Source organism: Ischnura elegans, chromosome 9 (assembly GCF_921293095.1).
Source record: "Ischnura elegans chromosome 9, ioIscEleg1.1, whole genome shotgun sequence".
NCBI lineage: Eukaryota > Metazoa > Arthropoda > Insecta > Odonata > Coenagrionidae > Ischnura > Ischnura elegans.
Window position 1 is genome coordinate 18,139,364 of NC_060254.1, and position 12,918 is coordinate 18,152,281.

At 38.6% G+C, this 12,918-nt stretch overlaps 1 protein-coding gene across 1 annotated transcript in view; it reads left to right on the forward strand.

Annotated features, from left to right (window-relative positions):
* Positions 1–1,775: 1,775 nt before the first annotated feature.
* The window catches only part of LOC124165819, a 316,986-nt gene continuing 305,843 nt past the window's right edge, over positions 1,776–12,918 (forward strand). The window contains exon 1 of the mRNA XM_046543344.1: positions 1,776–3,631. The gene's annotated coding sequence lies outside the window, so the exon portion shown is untranslated. The remainder of the gene's footprint in view (positions 3,632–12,918) is intronic.

Consider the following 12,918-nt stretch of genomic DNA (forward strand, 5'->3'; position numbering starts at 1 on the left):
TGTAGGTTCATCTTTGTTTGCCACTTTTAAAGGTGGAGTTGGATGCTGGCAATGAAGGTTAGTTGCCGAATGTAATTAATTTTAATTGCCGTGAAGACATATTTACTTAATTCGATATATATTCAACGATGATCGCAATAAAATATACTGATTTCCTTGATTGTTCATCTAAGGTGAAACTCTCATACCTACCTGTTCGGCAAAATAATTCTCTTAATGCATCTCTTCTGGCGGACCAGGATAATTCTATCGAGCCTGTGAGATTCTAAGAATCAATGACCCATGACAAGCTGAGTAGCCAATTTCGTCGCTGGCGACGTCGCCTGGCTACCTCGTCTAATAAGAGCCTAATACATTATTCTCTTTGTATCTCGCAAAGATACCTAATTTCTTAATTCTTAATTGTTCAATCAATCTAAGCGTTGCCTTTGTGTCTCTAAGGGATCTCAATGTCATTCCTTTAAATCAGTATAGTCTATTCCAATTGACGTAGAATCTAAATATTGATATTTCAAACTGTGGAACAATCCAGAGAAATTTATTGTTTCTCGATGACTATTTAATTATTTATCAAAGTTTCTAGTTTAGACCAGTTCAGACCAGACCTCTACTTCGGTGCAACGATTTTTTCTAGTTAAAACAGAACCGGTGAACCGTTTCAGGAAAAAAACCGAACCGATGAACTGGTGCACCGCAAAATCTCCCACTCCTACTCAAAGGTACCCATTCTCTTCCCCTCTCTCTCTTTCTCTCTAGTCCAGTGTGGCGAACATGAGGAAATTCTCCAGCAATTGAATCGTTGAATGCCATCACAACGCTTTCTCAGGAGGCTTCCAGCACCGCCGACGAAGGTCGGACGTCAATCGGAGGCGAGACATATGAACGGAGGTAATCGGAGGAACCAGAGGTTTCCGGAGGATATGGAGGCTTTCCGAGCGGTGAGTCAAACATGACTGAACTTCGCCGAGCCACGAGATTGCGCTCATATATTGATGGGACGTGTTTCCAGCAGACTGAAAATGGACATATTCTATGCGCATATCTTCGTATACATTCGGAAAAAACTGAAATATGCATATTTACGCACAAGAATATTTTTTAAAGACAAGCGTCACCCAAAAAGTCACCATTTATTCATTCCAAAACTGCAGAATAATTCATTGCATTGACTCTCACCAATCTAATTATTTGTGAAGACTTATTTCTACTTCTGACTTCTCTCTTTTTTTATTTAACATAAAATAAAATGCAAAAGCAATAAAAAACTCTTAAATATTTCTTTCTCTATCTCGATTTTCACAGTCAATTTACCTGTAAACAGAGCACTTTTCTCTTCCCCTCCTTTTCTCTTACCTATGGAATGATTCATCTAATGGTAAAGCCCATTAGATGAATCATTTCATACAACTGAACAGTACGCTTTCATTTACTAAATCTCAATCTCAGAGGATATCTACTTTTAGGCAATTGCATAAGTTTTAGCCAATATATCATTGTTCACTAGTGAATGATGCTTCTAGTGGATTACATGATTCATAGGTGACATGGTAAGAATGAAGGACGCTTCGAAAATCCGGCGTCAATCATGAGTAATCTGCAGCTCCGATTGAAAGCTCGGAAATCCGCCGCTCCGCGCCCAGCACTACTCTCTACCCCTTTGCCTTCCCCTTCAGCGCTTCGCTTCCCCTCCTCCTGCACTCTTCTACCTCCCCTCCAACTCGCGAAAGCCCCTGAATCCGTCGTCGGCGGCGAGAGGAGTCGTCGCAGGACTGTTGAGAAGGCCGCGCGCCTCGAGCGAGCGATCCCGACGAAAAGCCATCTTCCGCCGCGCATCTCCGGCTGCTTGCCGGCGCTCACCTTTCTCCTCTTACCTGTACCTCTCTTGGCGAGCTCGTGTGGAATTAATTCCTTCGGACACATCACCAATCGTCCCATTATTGAGACGCGAAGTGAAAAAGTTTTTCCTTTCGCGGTAAACTCCGCCTTCGCCTTGCCGGTTTTAAGTTCGCGATCTTCTCCTGACGGGTGAAAAGAAGACAAAGAAACTTAAAGTTCACGGAGACGTTGGTATGGCATGGTATTAGGAGGAGGTGACCGACAGCTACCGTAATTTGCACCCTGAGGGAAGGGTATAGAGGAAAGAAGGGCGGAGAGAAACCCGGCGTCGGAATTAGCCTCCTCTTAACGGACCACGGCTTAGCGTCCCATCCGAAGGACGTAGTTCTGTGCTTATAGTGCTCTCCGAAAAAACATTCCAACAGGGATTGGGAAGCTTATGATAAATCCCTACCACCGACGGGGTTTAAACCCGTGCCCGCGGGGTGAGAAGCCAACTGTTTGGACATCGCACCCGATTCCGCTCGCAGGCTTGACTGCGTGACAGATGAGTAATTAAATACACCCTCTCACGCGCAACAATTAGTGATACGTTGCTCTTGATTAAAACGAGTGGAATGCGACAAGGCTATGTACGCGCCGCGCCTGCGGTCTCATAAGTTTTTCACCCCACTTCATTACACTGTCTCTCCATTTGTCTCTCTGTGCAGCCATACGACTTTTGTGGTAGACTTTTCTCATCCTTTTCACGTGAGATAAAATATACCTGGTGGTTTCTTTGCAAGTTCTAGCACCAGATCGCAAAGGAATAGTCGTATGTACGTACTTGTGTGTGATAACGACCACCACGCGTTTCCTTTGGAACTCCATCTTTGACCGAGGAGAGAGAAAAACTATCTGCTTGTTCAGAGAGTTACAGTGCTGGATTCCGCGAACGTTTCCTTTTGCGAGATCCAAATTTAAGCGCTCTGAAGCATCAAAAAAGACAAGTTTCGACAGAAAATAGTGCATAAAAATATATAGGTGTAAACCCCACGTTCGTCTTTCTGCGGGAAGTTGCGGCCGAAAACAAAAATCGCCAACTTGCTTCTGCTAATAAGTGTTTGTTGACTGCGGTGTGTTCACCTATCAAAGTGATGCCGAGATCATAGTGGAACTTTTACGTTCATGAGAAAAGGACGGTTGGAAGAAGGGATTCCTCCTTTTGGGCAAAAGCTTCAAAGGGACTTCCCATTTGTGAAACGAGAACTTGAAACAGAGTCTCTCCCTCAAAACGGTCCGCACCTCTCGGCATTTGCGATTGAGTTTACGATCGCTAATCAAGCCGAATGGAAAGTTTTAATGGCGCATAAAAGCTTCTCACGTAAAATTACCCAGTTGGCACTTTTGAAGTGTGTTATAATTCTTTTCCGCTGAATGAAGAAAAAAGATTACCAATAACATGACATTAGGTTTCAAGTTCTAACATTCATCTTCTAAGAGTCAAGAACAATGTATTTTAGTGTAACTAATTCTGTTTCTTCGAATTTGCTATTCGAGTTCTAAAGAGTGATATAATTTCGGTGAAAAGTTCTGTCTCAATATTTCAACCGGTACCATTGATTAAAATTCTAAAAGGTGTGACTCAATCAAGATAAAAGCACCTTCGATGTGGTGATCCTCTTTGATCAAATTGAACTTTTGAAGAAACTTTTTGACCGTTACGTCGGAAGTTGGACCTCTTCCTTAGGACTAAATCTCCGAGAAGTTCCGTGAAAGGCGGGGAGCTACCAATCACCTTCATTATCCGGGTGAGGTAAGACTCGTTTACTCCTAACAATTTCTAATTATTAAATTAGCAGTGTAGGAGCGATGGTTTTTCATAAGCCTAACAGATTTAAATTTAAATTTATTTAAAAAGATGGATTTTTCTTCTTATATTCTTCACAGCTATTGAGCAAGTTTGATTGAAGTCATGTAAAGGTATGTTTTCCGGGGTATAAAATTATTCACCAAAGAAATATTTTATAAATTTTATTTCATAAATCACAAAGCTATATAAGCACTTTGAATCATCAATCAATGAAGCATCAATTACAATGATCAATAATAAAGGAGCCTGATATTTCACACTGCGGAATATCCCCCTCAGGTTATTGCCATGCTTCGATACCTTGATTAGCTTCTGGGGAATTGAGGATGTTAAGAAAGTAAGAAAAAAGGATCTGTACTGAAGGGTATGGATAAGGATGCCCTTTTTATTATGGACAAAATTATTATCATCCCATCAGAAATTTTTTGAGATCACAACAGAAATGAGGATATCTTAAAAGGGTACGGATTCGTAAAGAAATGTTTCACTGATAGGTTGGTATAAAACTAATTCATAAGAGCGTATGAGTTGTAACGAGGATTTTAGTTGTTTAAATATTGAGATTTACGCAATAAATCGAAATCTCATTTACATTAACATTGCCTTTTGCTGTTCCTAAATGACTTGGGAATTTTCTACTGTGGTATTTGTCAGCGACGAATAATTTCGATGCAGAATATTATTTATTAAACATGGGTGTATTTAAGCGATATTTCGAGAATAGTAATGACATTTTTCAAAAGAACGCCATTTTTCCACACATTATGTAATTATCGAGGGCCTGGGTTGAGTCTGTATGAAATTGTGTAAAATAATGCACGTGTAATAAATGATTTTCAACTTTGACATATCCTGTCCCGTGAACGGTATGGATCAATGAAGTGGAGAAGGCAAATCCATAACATGTATGTAGCAACGCGTCCCGGCTGACGGACTGATTCTCTCACTAATCAACTCCAAAGTACTTGAAGTTTCAGCCATGAAATTTAGAGGTTGTATTCCTTATGTCATTTACAGTCGCACTTAGAGATTTTTTTTCTGGGTAGTCTCATCCTAATAATTTTAACGTTTTTATTCCCATTAGAAAAGAATTTGGTTCCGTTTTCTTTCCTTATATTTTGCTTTTTTGAGTAACTACCACTGGAGATATTGGGCGAAAATTTTTAGCTTTAAATTTATCCATTTTTTCCATTTCAGCAATGGAAATTATCAGTAACAACCAGGCGTAAACATGCGTTCATAGCATATTTAAAGAAATGAAACTTTTTTAACTAAACCTACTGAATAGAAAAAACCACTGCGTTAATAATCGTAAACCCATATTTTAGTGCACACCTTCCGTTGAAATTCAACGGGTACTAACATGCACTGCTGTACCATAAGAGGGATACAGAACTTGTTAGAATTGAAGACGGTACATAAAGTGAGCCTAATCGTCACCAGTGATCAAATAGCAAATCGGAAGACTAACATTTTAGATTGGTGAAATGTCTTAAATTCATTTGATGCAATGGTGAATTATTTTCTTTCGGCAGTGCCACAGAGTTTATCTCGAATTTGAGCTTTGACATCGACTATTTTGTCAAGAATCTCCGATTACGGAATACAGTCAATTCAACCAATAAGTTGCTTTCGTTGCTAAAATTTTAGATTGGTGAAATGTCTTAAATTCATTTAATGCAATGGTGAATTATTTTCTTGCGGCAGTGCCACACAGTTTATCTCGAATTTCAGCTTTGACGTACACTATTTTGTCAAGAATCTCTTCGTCTCTTTAAAATCACTATGGAAGCACTGGCTAATGCCGAAAGAGCTGTCTCTTCCACTTCGAATAGGAATAAACTGACAAAATGTCCCGAACAGATGATGGGAATGTAAACGTGTTCTCTGTACTTTTTATGAACAAAATGCAACGTAACTTAGTTAAGTGAAATTAGTAGAATTGCGAGCGGAATGACACCATCCTCTTACCCGTAAGAGAAATTATGGTAACCGTCTTCAGTGTTATATGCTGTAATTTTAATTTCAGTACTTTTTTCCGCCGTAAAAAGAATAAAAAAGACCTATCCGGCAAATATTCCTTCTTTGTTCATTTGTCTCCGCCTAGAAATGTGAGGTGGTTCTTGTGATCTTTTACCGATCTGAAATATTTTTGTCCTTAGTTTTTCAAGCTTGGCACGTAGCCTTCGCGTCTCTAGCGGCTCCTGGCACAGCATATGGAATACCTTCGCTATGCTATTAGTTCCCTAGCAGAATTTTTTGAAACATTTTTCCTTTTTCTTTGTACTGTATTTTATGTATCTTGGATAAAATATTTCTACTTAAGACACCCTTATATTTACTGCATATTCTAGGTGAGACTAGTCCAGGAAAAGTTAAGACTTCTCTTTTACTTTATGTCCGAGGACCTTCCCATGCCACAGTTGATGATGAATTATTGCTTTCCTAGGGTCCTGCAGAAATATTTCTTATGTGAATTCCCAACGATAGATGTGAGCTACAATAAGTCCCAGATATTTTGTGTCATTATCGTAGCTCCTTCCAAAGTGGATAGATAGCGATGCTTACGTGTATTACGCAACAATAAAAAGGTTCCACCGGATATAGCAAAATACTTAGTTTTATATTCACACCACTACGTTATTAATAAATATTTCAAGGGAAATTACATAAAAAATATGGAGTACGGCATCGTAGTTTTAATTAAGAGACCTCCAGATATTGAATCCATAAAGAGATTATCTGTTTCAATGGGAAGGAAGATCTTGAATTTTCCGTCCTCATTTCCAAAAATAATCGTTGCAGTAAATATTTTTTCGAAAAGTCTTCACGCCTACACTCAGTGGAACCACAAATAGAGATGCAAACCATGATAATTCCATCTCATTTCACCCAGTCTCAGATTGCATTAACCTAATAAACTTCAAACGCTTTTTAACTTTTAGAGCTTTCGCCAAGACTTTCAAAAAATTCGCCTCTGCTCGCTTCTGAGATTCGACCGCACCCACGCACAAACGAAAGCCGCCTCTCCCCGTCGCTCTTTCGGCGAAAGAAAAATGGAGAAAATCACAGTAACTATCAAGCACTTTTCTTAACTTAACTATGTTATCTTTGGCGGGTTAGTCAGTTAAAATAATTATCCCTTGTTTCAGAATTATGTCGATGATTCAGTGAATTTATTTATTGACTACCACCATGAATTTTCTATGATTTTTTATGTAAACCTTATTAAATTAATTTGATCAACCGTTCTTTTGAAATGGTTCGAAATATAAAATAACAATACCTAGCAACACCAAAATATTTTTTAGTGGCCATGTTGTTCTGTTGTTAAGTATTGCTACTTTTTCTTTCAAAAATTTACAAGCGACCGATTACTCAAACCGATTTATTTAATGAGTTTTACGCAGCAAACATAGAATAAGCCCTCTTTTAGAAGTGAATAAATCACTGTAAAGTTGGAATGATAGTGGAGAGAAGAATTTTTTTAACTGACCAACTATCCAGAGTAAGCGTAATTAATTATAGAAAAATGGACAACCTTGGCCTAGAATTTTGATTGGAGGCAACTTCGGAGGAGTTAGGTGCCTTAAGGACTGGTCAAATGTGGAATGCTTACTTCTCTGCGGCAGTCGAGAATTATCATTTCAGTGGAAGCATCGCACAGTGCCCACTGCTACGTAGCTTTTAATCATAACATTTATATGCGAGGGAAGTTTGAAAAATAATTGACTAATTTCAAAATTTTAGAGTGGAAAATTTTAACCCTTTTAGCGCCAACCGATGTTATAAATACTAAAATTACCGAGGTATTCTTGCTGATTTTGCAGTGGCCTCAGAAAATTAAGTCTAAAATTCATGTGAAGGTAAATATTCATAAATTTTAGGAAAAAGGTATTATATATGTGGTTTCGCCTTTTAAATGTAGTATTTGACGATGTTTTTCGTACAACATGTGAATTTAGCAATGCTTTACACAAAATGTGAGAATAAAATGACTTGCAGAAGGAGCGCTAGCGCTCTACTAACACTTTTCGTAATGGACAAGAGGAGCGCGATATCGCTTCCCGGCACTTTAAGGGCTGAAGAAGTTTAATTAATTTTTGGAGGAATGCTTTCGTAAATTTTTTGACGACTTAAAAATTGAATGAAAAAACGAAAGTGCAGTTTACATTCACGCATCTTTCTTTTGTCTAAACTTGGAGATTATTTCAGAAAATGGCTTGGATTCCGCTAATTCTTCCATGACAACGTTTTTTAAAAGTCCAATTAAAAGACTGCGAGGAGATATTTTCCCGAATTTTCACCCTCAGGTGGCCATCGTAAGGATGACTACGGCACCGTGCGTCTTCGGCCGTGGCTACGTCTTCCCCATTTCCATCTGGTGCTGCAAGGAGATGACACCCTAGCAGCTCATTCTCACTTGCTCTCCGATCTTCTCTTCTTCAAACTTACTGAACCACTTAAAGCCTTCTGCTCTGGTAACCACTTTCTTCCGAGTCTACAAGATTTTCTTAGCACTCGGTTATTGCGATAAACCGAGATGCCCCTCTTTGCTAATGATCATTAACGAGGAGATCCCAAAAAATATTTATTCCACCCTTTCTAACCCAAAGCTGCTTCTGGGAGAAATTTAATTTCAAGAATTCTCATTTTTTAAATATGAAAAATTTCTACTCAATCATAATCATTGTGGCAGCTACATATTTCGCCATTAAACTTAACAGCCCAAAAGAACATTAAGTTTATATCTTTCATGAATAGAGCTGAAAATATGTACACTTTTGATGTTACTTAGAAGAAATATTTTGGATTATAATAGGTAAATGGTGTTGAAAAGAGCCTTTATTGTCCTTTTGTATGGTGTCATTCGTTAAATTTTTGTTTAATTTTTTTTAGTTCTTTGATTTGAGCGGTGACCGGTGGTTTTTTGTTTATATTTTTTTTGAAAAATAACCAAGTTTTTTTGGACCACATTGTTCTTGATCAGTCGTTGCTAACATACCCGTTGCTATGAGATGATGTCTAAATAAATTTAAGCAATAAGGTGTTTTGCAACTGGAGATGCACATTTTAATAAATGACGATGGAAGAAAAACTCTTCTTTAGTAATTATCAACACTTAAAAAAACTAGGAGATGGAATGTGATGTTGTGAAGCTGAATATTATCCTAAAATTAATTGAGCAGGATACATAAGAATTTATTTTCCGTCAAGGGTGCAACCATATTTATGATAGAATTTTAAAATTTCGAAAATACATATGTATGCATAGGGGATAATAAAATATTTTAATGCCATCTCTATAACAAATAGAATGTTTTTCGGAATATTTTTGTGACATTTGTTGAAATTCCATAACTGGTGGTGGTATGGTATTAGGAGGAGGTAACCGACAGTTGATGTCATTTGCGCCATTAGGGAAGGCTAGGGATGTAAGGGAGGAGAGAAACCCGGCGTCGGTATTAGCCTGGTATTAACGAAAGGCGCCGAGGGGCCTACGGCTTAACTTCCCATACGACGGACGGAGTGTTACGCTTGAAATGTACTCCGCACAACATTCTAGCAGGGACCGGGAAATCAATGAAAAATATCTACCACCGCCGGGATTTGAACCCGAGTCCACGGGGTGGGATGCCAACTTTGCCATTGCAAGCTATTCTTCTTAAAGACTTCATTTTTCAAACAAGCTCATCTACTTCCTCACAATTTATTGATGACTTACATGGGAAACCTGATTGCTGTGGTTGATAGTCGCTTTTTCAACTGACCCACAGATTCAGAAGGCCAAGGAGAACATATTCTTAGAACTTTGTTTCAAGGTTCTACAGAAGCAATAGAATTAGAGAAATATTTAGCTGGACGGATAGGTAGAGAAATTCGTTTTTTCTATACATAAAAAGTTACATTAATAAGTTATTCTTCTTTAGTTTGTTAACGACCTGTGTCGTAAAAATCCCCGCCTCACGTCTATTGAGGTGGCTTACAGGACAGTATGTTGATGTAGATATATGTTCATACGCATGAGTAAAAGTTAAAATACAAAGCCTTATCCCGCTATATTCATTAAAAGCACTTATTAAAAATAACTGCTTGAAAATGTACAGTAGAAAAATGCGGCTTCCCTAATTATAACTTCGATGCATACTCATAATTAGATTATGAAAATCAAGTTTAATGATCCTAGCGAATAATACGGAACTGATTTGATCTATAAAATAAATAAGGGCATGGAAAGTTTGGTCGGAAAACAAACAGGAGAATAAATAAATAGGCTCCTCTGATCCAGTACTAAATTAGCAGGACGACCTTTTCGAGTTTTTCTGGAGAAAAAATGTTTCGGCAAAGACGAACGGATTAAAAAAAAATAAGTTCGCCTATTTCCTCCGAGGAAAATTCGTCTCCTTCCCATGAAAACCGCTTGGTCCTCCATGCTTGGAAATTCGAATTTTCTTCAAGTGTTTTCCCTTTAATTAAAGGCATCTTTATGCCCTTGTTTGTACCAGCTGCTGCGGAGGCGTTGAAAAAAGTAACGGGGCGGGAAAGAGAGGAGGATTTGCGTGGTTAGTTGTGGTGTTCAAAGGTTGTTTGCAGACGATGTAGGTAGCAGAAGCGTGGTAGAATAGAAATAGAATAGAAAATAAAATTTATTATTCCGGGACAAGTGTGTCCCTTAGGAGCATATATGATTACAAATATAATAGAGTCAGAAATATTACAAGAATAAGTAGATTTACATTATATATCTATGTCACAGAATGCGACTAAATATATGACAGAGTAGAACAAAAAATACATACGTATATATAACTATCAGCGAGACAAATGTATGAACTCAAAAATACATATGATGTTATTGACTAAAGGATCAGCACAATAATCAGTTAACTTTAGCATTAGCACAATAATCTGTAACGTTACAATATTCAATTTACATGTAGAAATATTTCATAATATTTCTTTGGTAGGCACTTGGACGAGGCGACCGACAGTTGAAGTCATTTACGCCGTGAGGGAAGGCTAGGGAAGTAAGGGTGGAGAGAAACCCGGCGTCGGTGTTACCCTACTTTTAATGAAATGCGCCGAGGGGACCACGGCTTAACGTCCCATCCGACGGACGGAGTGCTGTGCTTGAAAATCCCTCCAAAAAATACACAAGCAGGGGTCGGGTAACCGCTGAAAATTCTCTGCTACAGACGGTATTTGAACCCAGTCTCACGGAATGTGAAACCAACAATCTAGCTACTTCACCAACCAAATCATCCCTGAATGATTCTTTTATCAATGCTTGGGGAAATAATATACTCACGTTCATCTCACAAAGCAAGCATTGCATTTTCACTTATATCATGAACTGTGAATAGATTTATTTCGACAATATGCATGGTTTTAGGTTAACACACTGAAGCAGGGGACGGGTTATCTCAGAAAATTCTCTCTCACTTCCGGGGTTTGAACCCAGGCCCGCGGGATGTGATGAAAATACTTTAACGACCAATTAATTCAGCCACTCCTGAATAATTCTTACTTATTTTTATCAATGCTTGATAAATTAATTATATTAAGTTTCGTCTCACAAATTAGTAATAGCATTTTCACTTACCAGATGTACACCGACTAGATTTTTTTCGATAATATTAACGTTTTCACGTTAAAGAAATCAAGTGTGGACCGGGTAACCTCTGAGTATTCTCTGCCACTGTCGGGGTTTGAATGCGTAACCATGGATGTGAAACCGACAATCTAGCCACACACCAACCCGGTCCCCCTAGAATGATTCTTAAATTTTTTCCTACGCTTGGTAAAAAAGTCATATTTAGACGAATATTTCTCGGGTTCTCAACCAGGTTAATGCTTTTATACAAGCCGACGTTTCAGGAGACGACTTGTCTCTCATCCTCAAGGCTGTGTTACTTTATTGAAGTCCAATTTCACACTGAACCGGATCGATTGGCTGTAAGTCTGTTGAAATTCTTCACGTTCAACCCTTATGTTTTTTATTCAGCTGATTACAGGTCTCCATGTATTGCTTAGATGAAAGCCGGTGTCCCGATTGATTCATATTCAGGTTCGTCTCATAAAGCAATCATTGCATTTTCACTTACATCGTGAATAGTTGTTTTCGGTAATATGAATGTTTTTAGGTTAGCGCGCTCAAGCAGGGGTCGGGTAACATTTTAAAATTATCTACAAGTGCTGGGATTTGAACCCGGACCCACGGGATGTGAAGCCAACACTCTAGCCACCACATCAACCCGATTCCCTTGTGCGTGGATGGGTGAAAGGACAGCGGGAGAGAGGGAGGTTTAGGGCCGAGGGATCGACACAATATTTAATTGAAGGAGCCGCAGGGAGAGGGCGAGAGGACAAGGTCTGCGGAGTGAGGAACTCGTGTTTGAATGCGGTATGGTCAGAGGGGGGGGGGAAGGGGTGGGGGCGGGCTTGCAAATGATCACGGCTGTACTGGGGGTGGAAGGGTTGTTGGAGAGAATGCCCTCTTTTCCGTAGGGAAGGTCCCTCTCACCGTAAAAGGTACCTTCCCTCCAAACCGCTCCCGTTGTCGAAAAACAAGGGACGGTTCCTTTAATTAAGGCAAAGACGAAATCTCTTACGGCCTTCTTTCCCACTCCCACGCACTATTGACTCGCTATCCTTTTTCCCGCCTTCTTATATCCATTTCACTTTCCATTTTATTACTACGGTCGGAGATACGAAGTATACGCCACAAATTCACGAATTATTCAAAATGTGTTCTTCTAGTTTTACGCCATCCTGTGAGGGACAAAATATTGTAATAAATCAAAGGAATAATAAAAAAATCCACGTTTTAATTACAACTAAAAAGAAACCACACTGATAATAAGCCACACTTATTTGGCCCACAGTTCTGCTTTTAATTTTCACAGATAAAATACTAAATCTTCAAAACCAAAAACGTGCTCCGCATCCACTTTACATTTGACAATGGAGTTATACATATTCAGTATAATATATTTGAGATTTTTGTCATAATATTGCAATAAATATTTACTGAGAAAGAAAATAATTAAAGATTTTGGAATTGAAGCTCACCTCGCATTTAGTTTTAAACATGTAATCTTATTAATTAACGAGTATTTGCAACATTTACGAGCAATATAAAACATGCTCTTCTAAATTCTGCTGCAAAATTCTATCACTCGTATTTTAACGGAAATATCTCATCGGCGGCTCATTTGATTTGAAACAAA